At 41.8% G+C, this 24324-nt stretch overlaps 1 protein-coding gene across 1 annotated transcript in view; it reads right to left on the reverse strand.

Moving 5' to 3' along the window:
* RRAS2 (RAS related 2) overlaps positions 1 to 24324 on the reverse strand; it is a 43055-nt gene that overhangs the window by 17916 nt on the left and 815 nt on the right. The window lies entirely within an intron of this gene.

The raw sequence follows: 24324 nt of genomic DNA on the forward strand, positions 1-24324 counted from the left end.
TCCCATAGCAAACATACATCTCCCCAAGAGCAGGTGGTTCACTAGGACCCAGTATTTCCAGACAGGTTTAATTGGCTGGTGCTGGGGAAGCAGGAGGTGGATGCTGTTGGGGCTGATGACAGGAAGTGCCACCTCTGCAAAGGTTCTGTGCAGCGTCCAAACCAGTACCAGAAAAGGACTGCAGGAGGTACCCACAGCAACCCAGCACCATTTCAAACACAAATGATCAGGATTGCATTCAGCATGCTTTGCTGGCAGAAACAGTTACACTTTACAGAATGAGGGCAAGTATTTTGGTATTGAACACTGGGAGGAGACTGAAGGTCTAGAATTATCTTGATGAAGACCAGACTAAAGAAATAATGACTAGAACACTGCCTCACGCTACAGAAGGCCAAGTGTGTCATCATCCAATCATCCCATATTCCTACAAATCCTTAAGAGGTTCTTTCTTTTAATTATACAAACAGTAACAGCACCCATTCCTTTCTTCCAAGGAATATAAATTAAAAGATAGTCAGTGCTTGCAAGTAATCAGTGATGCTTCCCTCAATTTGCACTACTTCCCACTGCTCTAATGCGTACTGTCAGCATTGTTATGGCTGTCCAGGGAAACAGATGTCATTTGTAACTTCAATTACTGCCATTACCCAGTGATGTGAAACACTTCACTTCATGAACAGTGAAAACTGAGGCACAAAGAGAGAAGAGGATTAAGCTGAAGAAAATTATAGTGAAAGAAAGATGACATGAGACATGTGCAAGCTAAGCCCTTTGGAAATTCATACACAAGTTGAAAATTTTTATTTGCTCCCGAAGAAATAGTAATACACATTATATATAAAACCAAACTTTATGATTAAGTACATGCTTAATCAAACATTAATGGTTCTATCAAAGAAGAAAATCATAATGGAAAATGCAATGTAGTTGTATAAGCTGTGGCAGCCTTAGAGTACATCCATTAGATTACTCCTCTGCCAACACACAACTCAGTGACAGAAGAGACAGTAGGATACAGAAATAAACACCTCATTTGGTTAAGCATAGGTAAGTCTTGAATTTTTTATGCAATGCAAGGATTGTCAAAAGCTGTGTTTAGTCTGGAAACACTAAAAATGGGAGTGAGTCCTATTACACAGTCACATACTCTTCTGTCCCTCTCCCTCCATGGACACTCATCACTGAGTGAGCACATCAGAAAAAGAAAACTCCTAAGAAAACTGTGTTCAGTGCATGGGCATATTTAATGCACATAGCTAAATATAGCATGGCTCCTTTCTATGTGGGCTGTGTTCTGCTCACTACCCAGAGTGCCTAATAACAAAACTAGTTTTGCTTCCCTCACAGGTGTGGGGAAAGATGAGATAGGATGGGGGGGGGAGGGGGGAGACAAGGGGGAAAGGGTATGGAGAGTAAAGTGTCTTAAATTTGAAGACTAGCACATGTATCTAATTCTGTCTATGCACCTTTAATTTTTTCATTTCCTAAATGAACACTTGGACTTCATATCCATCAACACACTCATTTCCAACAGTGTTTCTCCACATAGCTGTATGCTAGGAAATTTCAGATTTCATCCCCAGTTGAGCAGGACTGACTTTTGTGACAGATTTAAGAGCCAGACTGGTTCTGGAACATCAACTTCTTCTGCAGTCATGCAGTGGACCAAGACTCAGGAATATGAAAGACTGAAATCAAACTGACTTTTGTGCACTGACAGGGAACATCCATCAGCTCTTGCACCTTTCAGCATGCCTATAACACTGTCTGCTAATTTTTGCCCTTCCCCTAACTGCTACTTAAAATAAAGCAGCTTTACCTTCTTCAACTCCACCCTTTTTTTCTCCCTCAAACCGGGCACCTAAGGCATGGTTGGCAAAATAGCTTGGGTTTACAGGTAAAAAAACTGGAGAGTGTAACTGCTAAACAGATAATTACAAGATCCAGTGGGGAAAAAAAATAAACCCAGAGACAGTAGATTTGCCTGGGGGAAAGAAAGTGTCTTTGACACTTTGACTAAGGCATCCTTTCAGTGCATGTTCAAATCATAGATGTTTCAAGAAAAATCATTAAAACTACTTTTCTGAAAAGTTACGTGCCCTTTTGCTAACATCTTGCCAAGCTTAAACACCATCAGATACCAGTACAGCCTCAGCCTGATGACCTTAAATGTCTTTTCCAATCTAAAGAATTCTGTGGTTCAAATAATGGACAGAGTGGATGCTGGCTACATGAACTTAATGTGAATACTGATGAGAGTTGGTTTTCTTTTCATTTATATTTTGTAATGCATGTGAACACCTTTTAAAATATTTACTTGCTTAAAAAAAGAGTGGATTGATACTTTTTAAAGACAGCTTTCACCTTTCAAACTCAAACTCAATCTGCAGCATGCTTAGGTCTCCTTTCAGTTCCCACCTTACAGCTCTCCCCATGGGACAGCAACTTGGTATTAGCAGCTCACCAGCCTGTGAACATTTCCCTCCAATTTATAACTCTCAAATATCTCAAAATCAAACCACACCAAACACCAAGCACACTCACACAGACCTGTTTTAGGCAATATGTGCACTAAACTTTGGCCTCTTGAGTACTTCCTGGTGGTGCAGCTTTCATTGCTCAAGATCAGAGAAGGTAAACTTTCACTGTCGGAGAAGACCTCTTTGTAATGCCTTCAGTTAATGCCCTTTAATGCCAGTAAGCACCTACAAAATTCTTTGAAGGCAGCTCTGCAATTTCTCAAGTTGAAACATGTCTGACTGTAAAACATACTCCATACTGCAAGCATAGTTCAGCCTTGATTTCATTTCATTTCATTTTTGCTTCACAGTAAATAAGTGCAGGAACTATGAACACACCAGGTACTTCATCTTCCTCGTCTTAACGACTCGTAATTCAAGGAATGTTTTAAACATTCACAACACACTACCTTTTCATCCATAAAGCTTTATCATGTTTAAATAGTTTTCAAACTAGCAGCTCACACAAGCTCTTCACGATGAACTCAAGTTTTTTCTCAAGAAGGCACTGGTTTGGGGTTTTTTTAAGTGCATATTTGATTTTAAGACTGTGTATAACCAGATAATGGGGACCACAGCTGTACGAGAAAAAGTAAGGTTGCTCCAAAAATCCCCTGGTGAGGCAGAAGTTACAGAATACCTTTTTTCCTACACATGAAATCATTAGAACACCTCATGATATACAATGTAATTAAGAGATTTTGGTTTATAAACTAAGTATAAGTAAGAGGAAAAGACTTAGAGTCAATTAAAATCTCTCTTCAGTAACTTAGACCTAAGTATAACAGTCAGCAACAGACTTCAGCTTAGTGGCTCCAAGGAAAGCCATGTTTAGGGCATTTCCAGTCTATTAACAAAGAAGCCACTTCATAACTCTTGATGAACTCGGACTTTTCTGATTGTCTAGCTTAGGTTATGGACATTTGGAGCCAGACAATTACATTAATTAAATTAATTAAAGTAAGACATTTTTCTAGCCCAACAACCCAGCAAAACAAAGCTGCACTCCAGCAACTCTATTTCACATTTTAAGTACCTGAAAACGTTTGATCCCCAGGACTCCACAGCAAGAGAAGATAAAAACTTTCTGAACTTAATACCTTCCTTATTCTGATGGGTTCATCAGCAAGAGTCAAGCAGAAAGCCTGAGGAAGGTAAATTCTCCACATTCTTCCTCTTAAAACATTTGTTTAACAAGGCAAAACAATCAAGTTGACTAGCCCACTAAAGCCAGAGCCTACAGTTTTCTAGAATGAGTCAAGCTAGGATTAAATATTTCTAGGCTAGTATTTCACTATACAATTAAACTACAGCAACTTCCTGCTAGTGAAAGAGGGAGGTTTTATTATCCCTAGTCCTGACATTCCACTATAACTCCCTGCTGCCTTCAGGATGATCAAGAGACCAGAAAGTTCAAACTGCCACCTAAAAATTAAAAAAAAATCCCTCATCTAAATAAATACTAGCCATGCAAACCACATTTATATGTTCAGGCACCTTAATAAAGTTCATATGATATCACCAAGAGATGCCTTTTCACCCAGCTCTAGTATATACAATTACTTTATTAATACACGATTTGCTTACATATATAAGTGCCAAACAGGGACTGAACCCAAAGAATGAAAGCTTCCAGAAGTTTTGATCATACCACTTGTTCTGCTGCAAAACAGAAACATTGAGATGACTCTTTCAGACCCAGTAACTCATTTTATTTACACTGCCAGATCATTGTAGACATTGATAGCAATACACTAATTCCTGTCCTGTGGGGTTTTTTTCTATTACCAGTAAATTCCACGGAATTTTTGAACACCAGCTTGGACAATATCCAACATAAAAACATTCCATTTCATTAGCAAAGTCTAGAGTGCTTTATTTTTCAAAGATTTGATGACTGATCATTAGAAGCTAATTATTTAGGAAAAAGCTATAAAATAGCACTTATACCTAATAAGAACTATTGCATCAAGATGATAAGCACAGCTCTAATAGCTTTATTTGCCCAAATTACATATTTATTCAACTCCAACCTTTTGGCCTTAGATTAGACTGTCTAGACTAATTTTGCAGACTACAGACAATTACTATTATCTTTAAGTTTGGAAAGTGTCATAACCAGAAGTGTCAGGAATGCTGAAATTACAGCTGTGTAAGTGTTATTTAGCCATCTATTTTCATTAGCAAGGCTAATAATCACTAGCCTTCCCCCCAGATCCTCACCCAACTCAGTAAAACACATAGCAGTTATCCTGGAACATGACAATTTTAAATGATAATGAAATAACTGGTTGCCTACCCATGAAATAATGTACTCCTTCAGAGTGTGTTAATCATTCAGGAGTGCCAGCATCAGAAGCTGCATGGTGCATATATTATAATAGTAAAATATGCTGCAAAATCAATTCAAATGAAAACACACTGGGTAACTTTCCTTCAGAAAAGGGTGTCTGAACAGCTTGCAGGGGGCAAGCTATGAACAAGAAATTCATGCTAAAAACTCCAACAGCAATAACATACTAAACACACATTTCTAACACATCAGTTTCTAAAGTTTTCCACACACCACAGTGACAGGGCATGAAAGCCACACCAAGCCAGGCTGATCAACCCCAGGCCCACTGGTCCCATGCTGCAGGCCCAGCAGCTCAGCAGTCGGGAGTACCCAGGTTTTTTTTGCACATCCATATCAGTCATCAATCACACTGTAGTCTAAGATGGAAATGTGCTTTCCACCACCCAAAACCATTTCTCAGAAGTTTGTGACTAAGCAGCAAAACCCCAGAAAGAAGGAGAATTTGCACTGGTCAATAGGTGGTTTTTTTCCATGTGATCTGTACTTGCAGACTTGGCTGCTCTGAGCTGGGCCAGCACCTGGGCTCCCATAGGGATCAGGAAGGCAGCAAGCTCCAAAACCTTCATGTCCCCTGTGCCAAGTGAAGTTTTTCAAGAGATTTGAATTTCAGCATCAGATTTTTAACCCAGACACATCAAGGAGAAGCACTCATAACCTCAGTTTGGGATTTAGAGCCAAACAACAAAAAGCTTAAGAATACTTTTTATCATGCCTCTAACCTAAGGTGTCAGGTTAACTCACCTAATTGTGAGAGTGACAAGGAAGGAAGGGGATCTCTTCCAAGGCAGGGCAGGCTGTGTAAGCCTTTTCACACTAGGGACAGTGTGTTCAGACCTTCCTGGCACACAAGGCTTTGTTTTGTCTGACTACTTGGGCACAGTGTTCAACAGATCCGATTCTGACCGATGGGAAGAAAAAGAATCCAGACTTAATCATTGTAAACTGAACTCAGAAAAGCAATGTGGTAAGTCATTCCACCTTTGGAGCAGGATGAAGAAATCCTACCCCATCCGAGCAGAGAGATACCCAACACAGATATTTCAGGGATGCTGGCTGACCCGAGATCACGATGAGGCATGATGCCTGTCAGAAAGCACAAGTATATTAAATGGAGGCTAGTCTCACAGATGTGGACACTGCTGCTTCAGAAGTAATTGTTCAAATTAATAGCACTATCCTAAAAATTTCAGGTTTCTGGAAGAACAAAAGCTTAGAAATCCAATGCATGGCGTGCAAGGAGCCTGCAGTGTGGACTGGTGTAACTGAAACAAAGTTTCAGCTGGACAAGCCACTTTGGAAAAAGCAATACAGAGCATTTTCCATCACAGATACCAGGGGAGTACAACGCTTCCCTTTCCAGCCTAATCAGTGCTAGCATAGAAGTTTAATCTTAATGTCCTTGAAGAATGTCTTCATAGTCTCTCTCACTACCACCAGCAGCAGATTTCAAGATCAAAGGTTATTACTCCTTCCCACATGACAACAGCGTAACTCAGCCTGGTTTTCTCATCAAGTGGCTAAGGCACAGTACAGCGCACAAGGATTGTTTACAACAGGCTATGTAGCACTTCATTTCTGACTTTTCAGAAGCAAAGCCATGTCTACTGGAACTTCTACATTGCAGACAGACTGTTGAAGTTCTTAGAAGAAACAGAGGAGGTAATAGAGAGAGTTTTATCCTAAATATAAATAAAAACAACAAGGAAACCCAAACCACCAGACTCATGGTTGGGAAGACATAATTTACAGCTCCACTCCATGTTTTGCATCAGTGTCCCACAAGTCAACCCAAACATACTGTCTTGAAGAATCTCCAGACCCTGCACTCAACAGCACAAGAATCAGTGAGCTCACTTCTAAATCAGCACACTTGCAGAGTGAGGCACAAAGTTTATGTGCAACCCTAACATTGTCTGTGCACCTTCCCCAGAATCCACACTGGCTTATACTCAGCTGAAGAGTATCAAACAGGGCAGTGCCTATTTTTCCTGAATTATTTTACAGCGTGCATGAAGTCACATCAACATCAGAATCACAGAACAAGCAAGGGGGAGATGCTTTCTGGGCAGAAGATGCATGGATGGCCATCCTTTTGTTCCACCATGCAAGCACCACACACAGGCCCAGCCCAGCAGCGTGGCAGACACGAAGCCAAATCATTCACAACAGGAATATTCACTAGGGAGCTTGAGAGAGGCAAGTTCCTGAGTAGCATTATCCTCCTAATTAGTCAAGGCTTCAAAAGCATAGTGTGACCAATAATGTTGCAACTTACATATGGGGAAATGTGCACAGGGTCAAATTCCAGGAACCAGAAGCTACTGAGTGGTTTTACCATTGCTGATCCTGACATGTGAGTAGGATTTCATAGCACAGAACTGGTTATAAGCACTGTCTTGCTAAATTAGCTTGTTAGCTGACCTACAGGGAAAAGGAGGAGATCCTAAAGCCCCAGTAAGCACAATTAAAATGCTCTTAAGCAGTGCCAGAATTTTCAGCCTCAGCAACTTCAGATTTTGAAGTCAAAAGACTGTCAAATGGAAACACATTTTTGTCCTCAAATTTTATTAAAAATGCTTTTGCCCTCAGTAGTCAGTCTACATATTTAAGCAAGTAACAATTTCCATCCAAAAAAACCTTATTTACCAGCAAAACATTTGGTTGTACTAAAACCAACCACACTGCTTCTTCCCCTTCACCCTTGCACCTGGGGATTTAGTACCACTCTTAGTCAGCATCACCCCACTCACAGGGCATGGAAACACATAGAAATCTCAGAGGGAGTTTATCTTTTGCTTTGAATTATCATAGGCACTGCATGGAGTAGAAAAAAAGAGAGATAACTAACATTAATTAATATATATGGCATTGATATTAGTGTTAAGGATGTTCAAGAAAAGACTGGATGAGGCACTTTGTGCCATGGTCTAGGTAACAGGGCGGTGATCAGTTGAAGGCTGGACCTGATGATCTCAGAGGTCTTTTCCAGCCTAATTGATTCTGTGATTGTTAGATGAATATTTTACATGATGTTTTGAGTTGGAGGACCTACGCAGGTGGATGTTAATCCTGGCTTTTGCACTTTTAGAGTGCGTATATCCTAAAAGCAAGTACTGTTATACCTCAGTGAGAATATAATTAACCCCAAACCACGTGCTCTTATAACTACAGCAAAAACACCAAACACCTGCTGTAAGGGACCATCCTCATTCCACTAAAACCCAGAGATACAGCACACTCAAGATGCATGTTGGGAGACCTGTTCTAATGTTAACATCTACTTCATGCCACAAACTAGTTTTATGTGCAAACACCTACTTTCACATTTCAAAAAGCCACATCTGTGATGAACCACATCAAGAAACTGCAAGCAAACATTCAGCTGGGGTGCTACACAATCAAACACCACACACAGTCAACAAATGTTTCTACAGTATGGCCATTTATGGTAGCAGTAAAGAAGGCAAATGAAAGATTGGAGCAGTTTTACACCGAGCACCATCACTTCCCACAGTGGAGCTGATTCTAAGTAACAGATAAACATTATTTGTATCAAACAGATACAAATTTGTATCAATACAGATACATTTGCATCAAATCATCTACAGGCAATCCATCCTTTTTTCAGGAACTCACAATTTGAGCTACAAGCATTTTCTAGAGTCACATAGACCTTAGGATCACTGAAAATCTTGGATTAGTATTTTCTTCCCCAACATCCTATTTAGCAGTACATTAGAGCAGGTTCCCGAATAGTTCTCTACCCATTTGTGAGTGAAGTTCCTCCAAGGGGAAGAAGAGTTTAAAAATCAAATTAAGAGCAAACACTTCTCATTCAGAAGCACATGAACTGCTGAAGGGAAACAGTGCCTAATTTCCTTCCAGAGCTGGATGCTCAGGCTGAACCTGAGCTCTCCAGTGGAGACCCTTCCTCATGAAACAATGGGTATTGTAACTCCTTGTTTGAAGCACAAGTGCTCCATATACCAGACCCAGCCACACATGCTCAGACAGTTGTTCTCCACTCTTGGTTCTGTCATCTAAAGCTTGTAAACACAGCTTTCCTTAAGTAATTGGGCAAGCAGATTAATACAGCAAACAGGGCTTCAACATCAAAATGCTCTTCCTACAGTACAGCAGCAAACTCTCTGAAAGCTATTAAATGCATCTACAGAACATGAGACCATCAAGAGCATGCAAACCTCCATTGGATCTAGAAACTTTCTGCACTCTTCCCTTGCTCTTCACCTGACCCTCATACTAAAAACCTCAGGGGCCCCATCTGTGCTGCAGGTACACAAACCCTGACAAGATGGCATCTCTATAGTATGGCCTTTGCTGGAATCCCAAGGCTTAGCAGACCAGGCACCAGCAGAAAAGAAAGACCTTTGGCTGAGGGATCTTGCTCTGTCACATGCTTTGCTTTAGGGAAATGCCCCATCCCAACTAGAAGAGGGCAGAAGCAACATCAGACTACACACAATACATCCCCACTCAATCCACTTCAAGTGCTTTTCTCATCCTTTTCTGAAACTGTAACTTTCTGTGCTTATTTAAACAGATGGGAACCCAGTTTTCTGTTGCCATTTCCTAAGAGGAGCACAGCTAAATCTTTGGAGTCGCCCTGGTTATGTCCACACCAACCTTCAAGAACAACTCTGTAAACAAATTTCACTCGAATAAATTCTTCTCTCTCTCTCCTGCTACTCCTGTTCTGACTAAAACAATCCAGTAGTTTAGCAGGCTTTCAAGTTTTAAGGGAAAATTAGGAAGGCACACCCACTAAAAACGCAAAGAATTTATTTTTCTCCTACCCTGTTCTCACACTGACCAGTTTATTGTCCCCTCCTCAAGAAGACTGGCAGGCTTTGGGATTTTTAGATAGTTGAAGGTGTGAACTTAAAAACTAAGGGTTCAAATTCAGATACTTAGTTCAGTAACAGCATATAGTCAAGATCTGCTTCGGGGGTTTCCAGCAAGGTGATTTCCCTTCTGCCCTGTGTGCACTCATTCTTACAAAGAATTTACATAAATTCTCAAATAAACTTGTTTTCTAAACTTACAAGCCAGCCTGCACAGAGCAGCCAGACCACATGATTTTTACTTCATTTGCATTAGAACATACAGGCCGACTTCTCTGTACATTATTCTTTTATACAGACATCAGCTGAGGAGAAAAGCATCATTATCTGGAAAACAGAGGTGCACATCAGATGAATACAGGTCATGAAAAGCACTGGTACACATATTGTCTAAACCACACACAAGGATGATCAAAGGGAAGAGGGACAAGGGCTGATGAAAAATTATTTGATCATGCTAGCTGTATTTCTCCACTTCAGACACGCTGGTTCCACTAGCAGCTGCTGTCTCTCCCTCTGATTTTATGATTACTAACTTGTAACAAATCTTCAGTGGAGTAAGCTGCCTTCTCCAGGACAGATCCTGTGAACAGCCACTGCCACAAAAGTAACCCTAATTTGTTTATTACTAAAATATTTTGCCTTGAAAATTATGTTAGACCAATATTCTTTAGGCATATAAAAAGCTCAGAAAAGAGGGTAGTAGTATGAATTCCATAAACATCACAGAAAGTATTAGATTTCTCTACAGTCTAGAACCAACTTGAAAGGAAGATCCTTTTTGTTTATCATCTTAACATGCCAAATGATACTTACATGCCACAATCAGCCACACTATGTTAGTTTACAGTCTTTCAACTTGACAAATCCCATAAGGCTTTCCAGGAGGGAAAGCTCCTGACATGTAGCTCTTTGCTGCTCTTACTTGCTTTTTGCTTCTCTCCAAAGCAATCCCTCCATTCCTCACTTCATTTCTGGAGGCCACAATCCTGCAGAGGCTGATTCTAGAGTGCAGAAGGCACAGCACAAGAAGGACTTGCTACCCATGCAAAGAGCGAGAAGAAAGAAGACAACCCAAGAGCTTTTGTAGCATGAAATGCAGCAATTATAAAATCCACAAACAAAAACATTAGAAACAAACAAAATTCAAGTTGTTCTCTCTGCAAGCGAGTTCACACTGACAGGAAATGAGTAGCTAAAAAGTAAATTACCCAAGCCCAGTTCAGACCATATACAGAAATAAGGAACTCATAGCAAACTAGCCAGACTCACTACATGCCACAGTCCTTCTGTACTAACTCGTAACTCCAACCTCTGCTAACCTGCTACTAACAGGTTAACAGCATATGAAAAAGTGGCTTTACCAGACATCTAGTAGGGAAGACACCTTAAAACATCCTGCCTGGAACACAAGAACATACTCCATCACCTAAAGCCACTCATTTTCACTAGGAAATTCATCTACAGAGCAGCCTCTAAGTTCAAACTGCAATGTACTGGTCTGCCAGGCACACATAACAAAGTACCATCTCAAATGAGTAGAGAACATCATAATTTGATTGCTTTCTTGAGCAAAGAACTCCTGCAAATGTTTCATTTAAAGGTATAAAGAGGCAGCAGTAGAGCAAATGCCATCTTAAAATGTGTGAGCAGTATGCAAAGCCCTTCAATTTGTTTACTTTCAGAAGGCAGCTTTAGAATGCACGGGGTTTGATCAGAGGGGGGGTTTTGTTGGCTTTTTTTTTTTCTTAAAAAAAAAAAAAAAACAACCCGACTGCTATTTCCGCTCCCATATTCAACCAAGTAGAGATCTTGTGGTTAAGGCATTCAGTGAAGAGAAAACAGAGTGTGGAATGCACAGGCAGACAGCCTTCTGCACCAAAAACCACAGGAAAGCACATTAGTTTCTCTCCATTTTTATAGATTAGAAACAGGTTCTTCAACTTCATCATACTTAGAATAATAGGCTATTCAGATTTCCAGTAATCACAGGTGAAGTCTCTGGACAGGCAGTCCATCAGTGTGACAAGCAGAAACCCTTCAGAAGACATTACCTTCTTGTTGCTTAACTTGGATGTAGCAGAATGTGAACATACCTCTGATCACAGCATTAGCACCACACAGCTCTGCCAGCTTTTAACAGGCTGCAAAGCTGATGTTATTTACAAAGACAGGGTGGATGCTACCAATTAAAGGCAAGTAGTTTCTCTTTTGAGCTTTCTTCCAGCATTAGAAAGTATTTTAATTTAAGTCATAAGTCTTAGAAGACTCATTTCCTGTGCATGTGTTAAACTCAACCTTTCATAATGACCAAAACTCAAGGCTGCCTAGAGGGACCGTATGTGTTACAAACACGTGGAACAGAATCAAAGCTCACTAATGCATTGTTGTTTTTCGTATATATATATATACACACACACACTTTTTTTTTTTTTGACCAGGAAAGCAGAGCTATAACAAAGTCCTCTTCAAATAAGTTTTGGCACTGACAGCCTACATGCTTCAGGTTTAGGAAATGACCGTCAGATCCTGAAGACATAAAAACAAATCTGGGGATATCTTCCTGGGAATAGCAGTGGCAGCCCACTGCTGGGAGAGCAGGCAGCCATTCATCTGCAACAGCACACACTTCAAAGCACAGGCTGGAGGCTGACAAAAAGTCAGTGCTCCAACTTGGAGATGTTTACTCAGCAATAACAGAACAGGGGGTTTTGTCCAGGAGAATAAAGTAGCACGAGTCCCTTTCCGTATATCCATCATGTATTTGCTGGACTGAGGAGAGACTAGAGGTATCTTAATCCATTCAAGGAAGATAAATAACTAGGTGAATAGTGCTAGGCAGTCACAGTAGCACCTCATAACTCCTAGCACAGGGGAAAAGCTTTTAAAGTTCTCAGGCTACTCAACTGGCATGGCATTAACTCACATACAAAATAGCTACCTAAAGTACATGTGCTGCAGGGAATTTTTTAACATAAGTTGTTCAGCTGTTAGAAAACCCAGCCTCAATTATCTAGTCTGAAGCAAGTGGCTGCAGTTTAAATTATTCATCTTCTGAAATCACCCTGAACAAATTCTTCCAGATCACCACCTTCCCTCATGCAGGCAGGCAGCCAGTGTCTTTTACAGAGGAGATTAGCTCAAGAGATGCAGGGCTTTTGTTTATTTTCTTCACAGTATTTGTAAATGGAAGAAATGCACAGAAGATAGAATTTCAAGGTACAACTTTAGCTCTTAAACAAAAAAAGAAAAAATCAAAAACTCAAACCTCAAGTGAAATCCCCAATTCAATTGGATTTTAAAACCCCAGGCCACAATTCCAATAAACAGACACCCAGATCAGCACAGAGCAGATTATTTTCAAATTCTGCTCTAAGTGAACAATTTTATTATCAGTTTCCTTTTTTGGGAGAAGGCCTCTGGTGTGTCAGTTGAAATATTCAAGCCCTCCCACAAAACAAGTCAAAGCACCTAAGGAGGAGGGGAAGCCACTATTAAAAATGTGTGGAATGTAACCTACTCGTCAGAAGGCAGATAATGGGACAAGGAAGTCGGCTACTTCAGATCTGAGGCTCTTTTCCCATACAGTCCCACCAACACAGACACTGGGCAATTTCAAATTTACAAATGCTAGCAAATTCTATCAACTTTCGTAGGATACACATGACTAAAAATAGTTTAACAGACACTGTATCCATTCTAATGTGTGCAAAAACTTCTAGACAGCAAAAGGAAAACATGTCTTTAGCTACTTCAAAAGCTGAGCTTTCAAGTGTCTTTTTTAAATTCAAACAAGTTGAGATGTCTGCAGCAATCTATTTGGGTGTACTGCTCCAGCAAGACAGAAACAAAGCAGAAACTCTGCGTGAGACAAAACATTTTCTATTGTTAGTAGATTTAGGTCACAGATACAGGAATTCAGAAATGCTTCACGTTTTAAACATCCTTGATGAAAGTAAAGCACTCAATTTAAAATGTCTCCTTGCACTAAGTAATGTTCTCAGGACAGATCAAAGAGCAAACCCACTGCCAGGCAGTCTCAGTGGTCTCAGAGATGTGCAGGCACCTACTGCACCTGGACCAGCCAGAAGACCACAACAGCTCGAAAACTTAAGAGCTGCCTTTACATTACCAGCCGAGCCTGAAAGAAATCAAACCTCTTGCTCCAATCCAGTTGATTTGACACAGTCTGACCTCTGAGAGACTTCAGCTGAACACCCTCTTTTCAGAGAGGGGGGACTTGCTTGTCAGGATTACACACAGGGGGCATTTCACAACTCTCCTTGTGCCCTCTGCAAGAGGAGCAGCCACCCTCAGGTCTCAGCCTGCACCCCGGAACGGGTTAACTTCCCCCCCATTGCACAAGGCTGCACCCAGTTGTACACACATCATCTTCCGTGGTTAACCTGCTGCAGAAGCGGCTGCCTGGCCCATCCTCCCCCACCACCCACCCTGCCTGCACAAGGGTCATGCCATGACTCTGTTAGTCCACATGAGCTACGGAGAATTTTACCAATTCTACCTGGACCTTCGTGATCCTTTCCACAGCATCACCCCGAGGCTGACGCAGTATGACAGAGCAAGTTACAAACCACCTAACTGCTAGAAGCAGAAGCATCTTAAATTACATTACAGCAGAAGGCCTGGTTTGGATGTAAAATTTAATCCTAAAATCATGCTCATGAAGTTACAGTGAGCAGCCTGACTCCCTTCTGATGATTTCTGGATGATTCTGGAGTGCCCCAGAGGATTAAACCTCCCATATTCCAGGTATGGCATGCAGCTTAAACATGCCGTTATTGCAGCAATCAAACCAGACAAGAGCTTTAAGGTTCAGCACTCCTTCAGTACGTAGTGTCACTTGTACAACCCGAAATAATATTGTCCCAACAGCTAGAGAAGTAGTTAAACCAACTGAAAAGAGCTGGAAGCACAAGCCACCAACCCAAAGCTAAGTAGACAACAGCACTGTGGGTTGATGACAACCTGCTAAGAGCCAGCAATAAAAGTAGCAAGGCAGGACATTCAAAGTGGTTGGTCCACTGGATGCCACAAACAGAACAATTTATTTCTAGAAACTAAAAAAAAAAAAAAACAAAAAACAAAAAACAACAAAAAAGCCCACAAAACAAAACAAAAAACACAAACCAAAAAAACCCCACCACAAACATCCCTCTTAAAGGCCCTACAGAGACAGAAATAAGATTATCTCCACAGTTTAAATGGTCTCCTTTAAATACTCTCAGATGGTAAGACAAGGCACAGTTGGTTTAACTTTGCTGAGGCGCTAAGAAGGATCTTGGCCTCACAGGTTCACTTGTTCACTTTCAAATTCAAGGGTCTGGAAAACATTTATCGTGGCATACACCCACCAGACAAAGGCTTCAGAACTCACTGCAACACTCCAGGAGTGCTGCTGAACACAGGAGGATATTGCCTCCACCCATGGTATCTTGAGAATTCCCAACAGGATTCAAACCTGCTTCACAAGAAGGGGGAACATCAGTTAAAGGAAAATCAAAGTACAGGAAATCAAAGTGATACAGCACGTATGGGTGCATCTTGGAAATCTCTCAGGATGTGGTCAAGATTCGGGTAACATAGTTTGGGGTCTGAAGGGAGGCAGGAGAATAGGATGCAAAGGCAAGGATGCTGTGTTCCTAGAGGACTACAAAGACAAGCCGCTAGGAAAAAAATCCTGAGGAGCAACTGAAATTGCAAGATGAAGTTAAAATATACTCATTATTGCATTCTCAGTAATACTGGGTCATGCAAAGCCAGAAACCATTTAAATACATCACCATTTCTTTATTGGTTTTTGCTAATGAAGGCTTGTTGGTGTAAGCTAGTAGAGGAAAACACTGTATGCTTTTTTAGTAGAGCTGGCAGCACATATACAAGTATATTATAGACAGGTACCTTTTTACGTGATTATAAAGCACCTTCTTAAAAGGAGAGAAACACAGAAATATTATGAACACACAGTTAAGAAACTCCCTAACTCAAGCAGCACGTATTACTATAATCCCACTTATTTTCCCTGCATAGAACAAGTCTAATAACAGAAGAAATTTAGTAGATCACTTTCCTACCCAAAGATGCCAGATTTTTCACACAGATTTATCACTGGCAGCCTACCATTTCATGGTCTACTTATCACATATGAAGCAAAACACTCAGATTTGCTTGCAGGTTTATAGATTTATGTCTGCTTAAATGAGGAATACTGAAGATGCTCTGCAATATGAGCTGGGCATGTTATTTTTGCCAGAAGAACTCAAAATGGTAACGAGAGTGATTTTAAAATTTCTTTTCCTAGCAAATATAACTGGTGACTCAGCATATTATATCACTACAGTTACAGAATACTCTGAATAGGACTGGAAAAATAATTTGCTGGTAAGTTGTGTGGAAGCTCAAGTTTATTTTCTGGCTTAGAAGACTTGAGGAAAGTGACACATTTGATAGTTATTAACGTGTGTACCCACAGCTAATCTGCTGAGGAACAATGTTCCTCATAGGTCCCCTGAATAAAGATCTTTGTCGAGTACTTTGCCTGTGAGTGTTACACCAATTTTCTTCTTCAACTGCACCATTTTTATGTGTCAGTGCTAACTCTAGTTAATTATTAAAGCACGCTGGTCCCAGCAGTCAGTACTTTATGCTATCTTTAATAGTGCCCTTCTGCATACATTCCTATCGCCTGAACTCATTCCTATCGGGATTCACCAAAAACTACACTTCGCTTTCTGCTCACAGCTGAGAAGCTGGTGCAGGTCTGGTTAAATGAGCTCGCCTGCCAGATGAAGTTGTTTGCAGAGCTGCACAGTGAACCAGACAGGGTAACTGATCCCGGGTAAAAACATTCCCTGGTTATTTTTAACTCTGATGGCTTGCGGAGTTTTGGTGAACTGGAGGGAGTAAATAGCTATAATAGCAAACTGCTGTGACAGCATGGGTACCTTTTGAACATTTCTCCTTACTTGTAGTCCTAGCTTATCAAATTAAACCTTCAATTACAGCAAAGCCCTGTTTCTTCAGGCTTGAAGAACAAAAACATTTCCCCAGCCTTGTGCCTTCCCACTGTCAGTCCCTTCTAAAAAGCAAACAATCAACTTGCCCTTGCTTTCAAGGCCCTCCAGTTCCCCATCTGCACCAGCACAGCCCTCGTGGTCACATATGCAGCCCTCACTTGCCAACTGCAGCTCTGGGGAGCTCCACGCAAGCCTCTTCCAGAGGCACCTTCTCCTTTTTTAGTCCTTCGCGGGATTTCACATGAGCACGTGCGTGTGTTACAAAGATTCACCAGGAACTCCACCATCCAACAGGATCTCCCTCTGTTAGCAGAGCTTATGTCATTTCCCCATGTGACCAGAGAAATGCACACAGGCCTCCTCAGTAGCCCTCACTCAGTCAGGTTTGAGGCTCTGCGGAAGTCCAGGTTCTCCAGCCTTTCCCATTCCAGCAGCAGATTAGAATCCCTGACTTCACTGCAACAACAGCTCTTGCACACAATGCTTGATTAATCTCAAGATCAAGCACTTCAGACGTGAATATGTGACCTTCTTTAACTTAACCAAGCCCAGCCCTGGCATGGCAGTCCAGCCAACCCTCTTAAAAACAACCTAGTAAAAGCAAGCAATCTACAAAAAAGTAATTTCAACCTCTCCAAAGTTCCATCCAGAAGTGCCACTGCGTATCAGGAACTTCACACGCTGGGATGTGACCAGCTTAAGTACATGCATGGTGAAAAAAAGTAAGAAAAGGCAAAGCAAATATATTAAGCAAACATCCTTTGTCTGCTATCTACTTTGAGTAATCAAGTTATAAAGAGAGGAAAGAAATATTTTCTTTTGTGTTACCTGTTCCCATTAAGCGCCCTATGGGCTATCCCAAACCCAAGCTGCAACCACACTTAAGTTGTGAGACGGAACATACAAAATAGCAAAGAACAGAAGATAAAAAAGAGACAAGAAAAAAGTTGTTCACAGTCTCAGAGCGTGTCTTCGTGAAGGATACAGTTCAAGACAAACAGAAAGGGCCTCACTCACTGCCCAGACAGAAATAATTCACTTGGGATCTAACTAGAAATTTGTAGTAGCAGGCTACCACTGCTACCTGTCAGAATTTCAAAACAGAACTCCAGCAACTTCATAAGGCAAACCACTTGCAGGCCAACACTGCCTAAGTGCATTGTTTGCAATTAAACTTTCCAATCTGGTTCCCTTCTACTCCTCACAGTAAGAGTTTTTCTTGGTTGTTCAAAGTTACATCCAGAAATCTTTGGACATGTCCTATGCAGAGCAATAAGGTTAAAAAAAAAAAAGAAGTACCAATTGCAGGCATGATTTCTGTTTTAATGCTGTTTTACATACTTCTTGAACTAGAACAAGAAGTGGTGCATTTATCTGGTTCCATTTTCCTTCAACAGTGCCTTATGACCATAACTGAAGACAAGACTACCAAACCAGTGCGGTTAAGCCACCTGAATTGTTGGAACAAAGGGAGAAGTTCTCTGCTTGTGTCATACCAGTCTAGACCTGCAGACTTACTAATTTGGGAAGGTCTGCAGCAAACCTAGCTTCCTACCAGCCAGCCAGAAGTCTGCTACATTCCACTTCTCGAAGCTGGTATTTATCTTCGGGTGCCTCAAGGAGCTCAGTCACAGCTTCTGTGCCGGGAATGCTTTCGGTAAGTGCGAACAGGTTGCACAAGGTATACAAACATGAGCCAGTTAGGGCATTCCAAACTCTTGGAATATAAGGGCCCTACTTATAAGAGCCACCCTCCACCACCACTACTGAGCACTGGAATTCAGAGCTCCAGCCAAAACCAGAGGCAGGAGCCTCTCCCTCTAGTACAGGAAGGAGGCACAGGGGTAGGAGGCCAGCGGATGCCTATTCATCCCCGGGAGTGCAAAGGGCACGCCAGGCAGTAATCTGGGAAACTGTGCCAGGACTCCTTGTGCAAGTGGCAGTGGAAGACAACCTGATAACCAAAAGGTACGTCAATATTTACTCACTATATAAGCAACCGCTGCTAGGAGCTAACACACAGAAAGGTGCTTTCTGACTGCCACGTGGGTGAGGTTATCCCAAAGGAATTTCACTTTGGAAAAAAACTGTAAATTGCTTAAAACCAGAATGGTGAGTATCTCAAAACTTAAGCACTGCTCCAAATTTATGCCAGCTTTTGAACCCAGCTCAGCTCTACCCTGTGTGTGCACTAGTACAAGGCGTGACTGCTGGATAACAGGATTCATTATGCCATTGCTGGCTATACTGGAACACTGACATGCAGCCTGAGGTTTCCTGCTTGCCTGCAAGGCAAGCCTGAAGTCACCTACTACATTCCCAGGCAGTAGATCTGTAACCAGAGCGAGCCCAACCTTCTGCCTGGTAGCAGTGTTGCAGGAAGCAAAGAGCCGAGCGGTTCAAGTTTCACAAGAGGGGGGACAAGCAGCCCTTATTATTCCAGGTGACTGCATCACAAGTGCTTTGTTTTGATTAGGATTTGTATTTCCCACCTTTAACCTCAACAGATGTTGATGATCAGTTGCTCCTAAACTGTATTTTGTCACCTTGAGTTACCGTAAGGAGGCCCCAGGCTTTATCTCGGTGTGAGCATAGCGGTCCCAGCGTAGCCCCGCGTGAATCTGCAGCCTGGAATTCGTGGCATTTTATTCCTTTGATTTGCTTGTGTGCTTACTCCAAAAGCATTTTTTGACGGTCAGTGAGGGTTAGTCAGAATACCCAGAAACTGTGGAGGGATTTGCACATCCCGAGTCCAGCACAGGGAAGTGGGACACCAAGACATCAGGGTCTGTCAAACACCCAGCACGCCGGCTTGAACACCAGCTGCACATTCAGTTGTTGCTTTTCAATCTACTTTACTACTCTATTTTAGAGCTTGAAATTCATATATAGAGCATAAAATTCAGAACAAGCCGTTTTGTTGCCCAACAGCTATTTCAGAGATAAAAGACACTTTGAGATAACCCACCTTTGGGTTTATTGCTAGTTAATGAGAACTAACAGTCTTGTGAAAGTAGCAGCTTGGAAAAGGAAAGGAAAGAGGGGAAAAAAAGTCTGAACAACTGCTCACCCATCCATCTGCAAGTCATATGCTTGCTTTCAGACAAAGTGTCTGATATTAAAATTCAAGAGTCAAAAATCTACATCCAACTCATTTTACTCACTAGTTAGTGGAACAGCAAGCTCAGCTCCAATCAGAACTTGTTACTGACACTTTAAAAGCAGTAGGAAAAGTATCTTCTTTTACAAACTTGGCAGTAAGATTTGAGCTTGTAAATACAGCATGAAATCAGTACACAAACAAAAAACTCCCAAACAGATTTTGTATCACATTAAGCATTTCAGCAGTTTCAAACACATTCATGCATTAGCACAGGTAACATTAAGCTGACTGACAAACTGAGCTCAACTCAGCCACACTGAGTTACACCCAGACAATACCATCTCAAGCATCTGGTGACATTTATTAACTAATACATTCATGTTAAGTCACCAAAGTCTACTCAGTATGCAAAACTATACCTGTCACATCACAAAAGACAAGCTGTAGATTTACAAAGAGGAAAAAACAGCAGGACAAGTAAGTTTATCAATTCTGATAAAAAATAGACAGTATTCTGCACAACAGACTTCAAATAAGAAAATATTAGTGGCTTTCTTGCTGCATACTGCTAAAACTAGCTGTACATTGTTTAATTTTGGAAAAAAAAAAAGGCAGCATGAAATAAATGGCAACTGCAGATAAAAAAATTCAGAGGGTGATTAGGTAGTTGCTAGGCTGTATTCCCTTTGAGCAAGGAAACCTGAATATTACAAAGGGCTGAGTTACAAGGGAATGTGGGGTATTTTGTGACAGACCTCTGCATGACAGCTGGAGAAAAGCTATTGTGGCAACAGCTGTGTGCTCTGCACAGCTCATACTCCCAAATACCTCAGCCTGCTAAGAGGCCAGTTAACTGGCTGCAATGCATTTTAAAAGTTTTCTGCCTCTTGGGATGCAAGCATGATGGATTATTTGTGTATGTTTTCAATAAGAGAAGGAATGTTTAGTTCTACCACTTAGAGTTTTACAAAATGCTGTGGTGTAATGCTGAACTACCATTCACTGCTGCTTTCCTAGAGTTTATAGCTGCAACATCCCACTAACTCTCCTCCACAATTAAAACATCTTCGCTTCCTGTCTTACCAGTGCACAGGCTCAACAGCAGTAAGTTCATCTATCATATCCTGATTTAAAGGAAATGATCTGATATTTCCAGGATGAAATCCTGGCCCACCAACAGCAATATCAAGTTGTGTTTACCTCCCTAGAGGAAGAATTTTGAGGAACGTGCTACTCATCTAACCACTGAAAACTTTGATCTGCTAATTTGTACTCTAAAGTTACTCCAAGGTGTCAGATGAATGCCTGAGAAGCGAGCCCAAGATCACAGGCAGTTATACACAAGTGACCAGTTACACCTCACTTACTCCTGCACTGCACTAATTAGCACAGCGAGGCTGAACTCAGGACACCAAAGAGCTTCCATTGTAGGAGATGAGTTTGCTCACTCGGCCTCCTTACAAACACGCTGTTGTTTCAGGCCAGACTGAGGCACAACAATCATCAGGAACTGATACTCTCACACACAGGACAGCAGGCACGGGAGCACTTTGCACTGCCATTTACCTCGGTCACTACTGCTCCTGTAGGAATGAATGCTCTCTGCTTCCCCACCATCATCTAAACAAGGCAGGGAAGCACGAGCTGCGCAGAGATCCCAGAAAGCTGGCAAAAGAAAGAAGATTAACTGGTGGTTCTTACAACCTCACTTTCTCATGTTTCCCCTTGTTTTATCTGAAATCAAGGCAGAGTGTTCCCATCTTCAAATATGAATCCCTTGTTGTCTTTCAAAGACACAACGTCAATCATGGCACATGGTTCCTCATGATATCCTATCACCACAAAAATCTTATTTACTGGAAAACAATCCACACTGAAGTAAAAGCAAGAACAGCTGTACTCAAGTACTGATTTACTGAAAATTAAATAGAGAATTACAGGAAAGCAAAACCAAGTGTAGAAATATTTGCTAGTATCAGTAAGAAAAAAAAGCTTTCCTTTTTAAGCCTTAAAACTCAGTTGGTGACAGCCTTATTTTAAACACAAGCAATAAAGAAGCAAAAAAGAATTTAAATCCTCCACTGACATCAAGACCTGTCATGTAGCAAAAGCTAGTACTGATCCATGTCTTAGTGAAGGCCACTACACGTTTGTCAACTTAATCCCAAGAAATTCCAAAAATGAAGCATGTGACTTGCTTGTAATCAATTTTAAAACAACTTGGAGCAGTTTCTGTGCAGCCTTAAAAGACAAACAACGTATTTGGCAATACACTCGCCGTACAGAAACTACCCAAGTGCCTGCATGGCAAAGCACACACTTGATAACATCACAGCTTTAAGAGCTCAGGAAGACACTGTGGGATATACATAGTACACCCAGTCTCATCTCTTTATTGTCCAAAACTACATGGCAAGCACAGAAACAACACAAAACTCTAAGGTACCTGAGGTACTGCCCAAGTCTTTATTTCCTAGCTATTTTTCTTTCATTTTGTTTTGGGTTGTCTGGGGTTTTTAAAGGCTGAATTTTCTCCTAAACTTCACTTTGCAGTGGCAAGATTTTATCTCAAGCTAAAGCTGCCGAGAGGGCAAGAAGATGGAGATAACTTAATGCAAACTGACAACAAGTTGTTTTGAAGAATTCACCCTCAACGTGTCAGCTTAACACCACGGTGCTGTTCCCTCAACACTCTTTCAAAGTGAACTATTTATTTTTCTGCTGTTAATTTGAAAAGATCCTTATATGTGACAAAACAGACACAGGTTCCTCTTTTGCAGATATTTGCTGGAAGACAAGTGTCAGTCACAGCACTTGACCCAAAGCTTGTATTTATATATCATATAAGCTCAAACTTTTAGTTTAAAGAATAAATTTCTACAAGTACTCAAATATTGAAGCTATCCAGTACTCAGCAGAACCTCACTGCTCTTTAAAAAGATGGATATACCAAAGCATCAAGTGTGAGCTTCACTTTTTTTCCTCCTTACGTCTCTAGTAGAAATTACAGCATTTTTGTTGTGAAGTTAAAGTTATCCCAAAGCCCTTAATGCTGCCACGGAATCCAGAAATCCACTCAGCAGCATTTCCCAAGACAGCAGCATCTCAGAACTGAAGCCAAATCCAGCTGCACACATTACTGCCACAGCGAGACACAGGCAACACCACCGAAAGCAGCAGTGCCATGTTTGAGTGAATGGCACCCTAAACCAGCTGCAGAAAACTCAGGGTTTAATGACCTCCATACATAAGCAATGAGGAATTCAATCCACACACGGAGAGGACTACAGTTACTCCAGCCACATCACCTTCAAACAGACCAACCAGCCAGTGTTTTACCAAAAACTGACCTGCCGTCTACACATCTGACAAAAGACACCTGTACAACCCATCTCAAAAAACGCCATTCAAACTAATTTCCAAAGAACTAATTCTCCCAAGGTGTCCCTTCTATTAATGTTCTGTACAATACTGGGTCTTACAAGCATTCAGTACTTACCCAAAAATTCAAAGTACTGTTTTCTATATAGCTACTTAGTTTCTATGTAGCTACTTTAAGCAGAACTTAAAGTCTCAACAGAGTAGTTGAGCTAATGAACACATGGATGTATGTGTTAGTAAAAAAAGCCACTGAAATAAAGAAATAGTCTATTTCCTATCAGATCACCCGTTCTAACAAAATACTGGTTGCGAACATCATTGCCCCAGTCATTAAAATACAAGTCTGCTGTCAAGCAGCCCATCTTAAGGGTAGGTAGAGCATTACAGCCTCTCCTCGGCGGAATAAAAGAAAACAAACAAGAAGCCATGCTCTCCAGATTTGTTGCTCTGCCGTCAGCAAGACCAGCAAGCAGAACGCAAGTAGTTGTCTCCTCCTACCACCATAAACAGAGGTAGAAATGCTAACAGCAACAGGGCAGAGGATGAAAATAAGTAAAGGAGGTACGGCTGAATTCGTGGCGAAACAGTAAAAAGGGCTCTTCCTCCTAAGACTGACACACACCCTTTGTATCTCCTATTCTGGAGTGCTTTTTACTGAAAATGAATAGACGAAAAAGTTCAATTGTCTACAAGTTGCAGGATCAACAGCAGGCGCTCAGAGGGGCGGTGGGCGCTGGCTGGTCCCAGCTCGCACAGCGTGCCCCGCCGCAAACACCCCTCCGCTCGGGGGGAGCTGCGGGAGCTTCCTGGCCCCTTGCCGGGCCGGCACAAGATGCTCAGCCCGGGGCAGCTATTTCGGAGCCGGACGCCGAGTGTCACCGCTCCCCGGCCGCGGCTGCCGACCGCGCCTGCCGCTTCCCGGGCGGAGCGCGGGGCCGGACCCCGCCCGCGACACCGGAGCTGCCGGTCCCAGCGCCGCGGCGGCCCCGGAGCCCAGCGCGCCCGGCCCAGCGAACCCCACCCCACCGCAGCCCCCCGGCGGGCCGGGGGCGGCGTCCGCCCCTTC

The sequence above is a fragment of the Corvus kubaryi genome, unplaced genomic scaffold, assembly GCF_017639235.1.
Source record: "Corvus kubaryi isolate FWS band 111438036 unplaced genomic scaffold, C.kubaryi_AGA036_p1.0 37392, whole genome shotgun sequence".
Classification (NCBI taxonomy): Eukaryota; Metazoa; Chordata; class Aves; order Passeriformes; family Corvidae; genus Corvus; species Corvus kubaryi.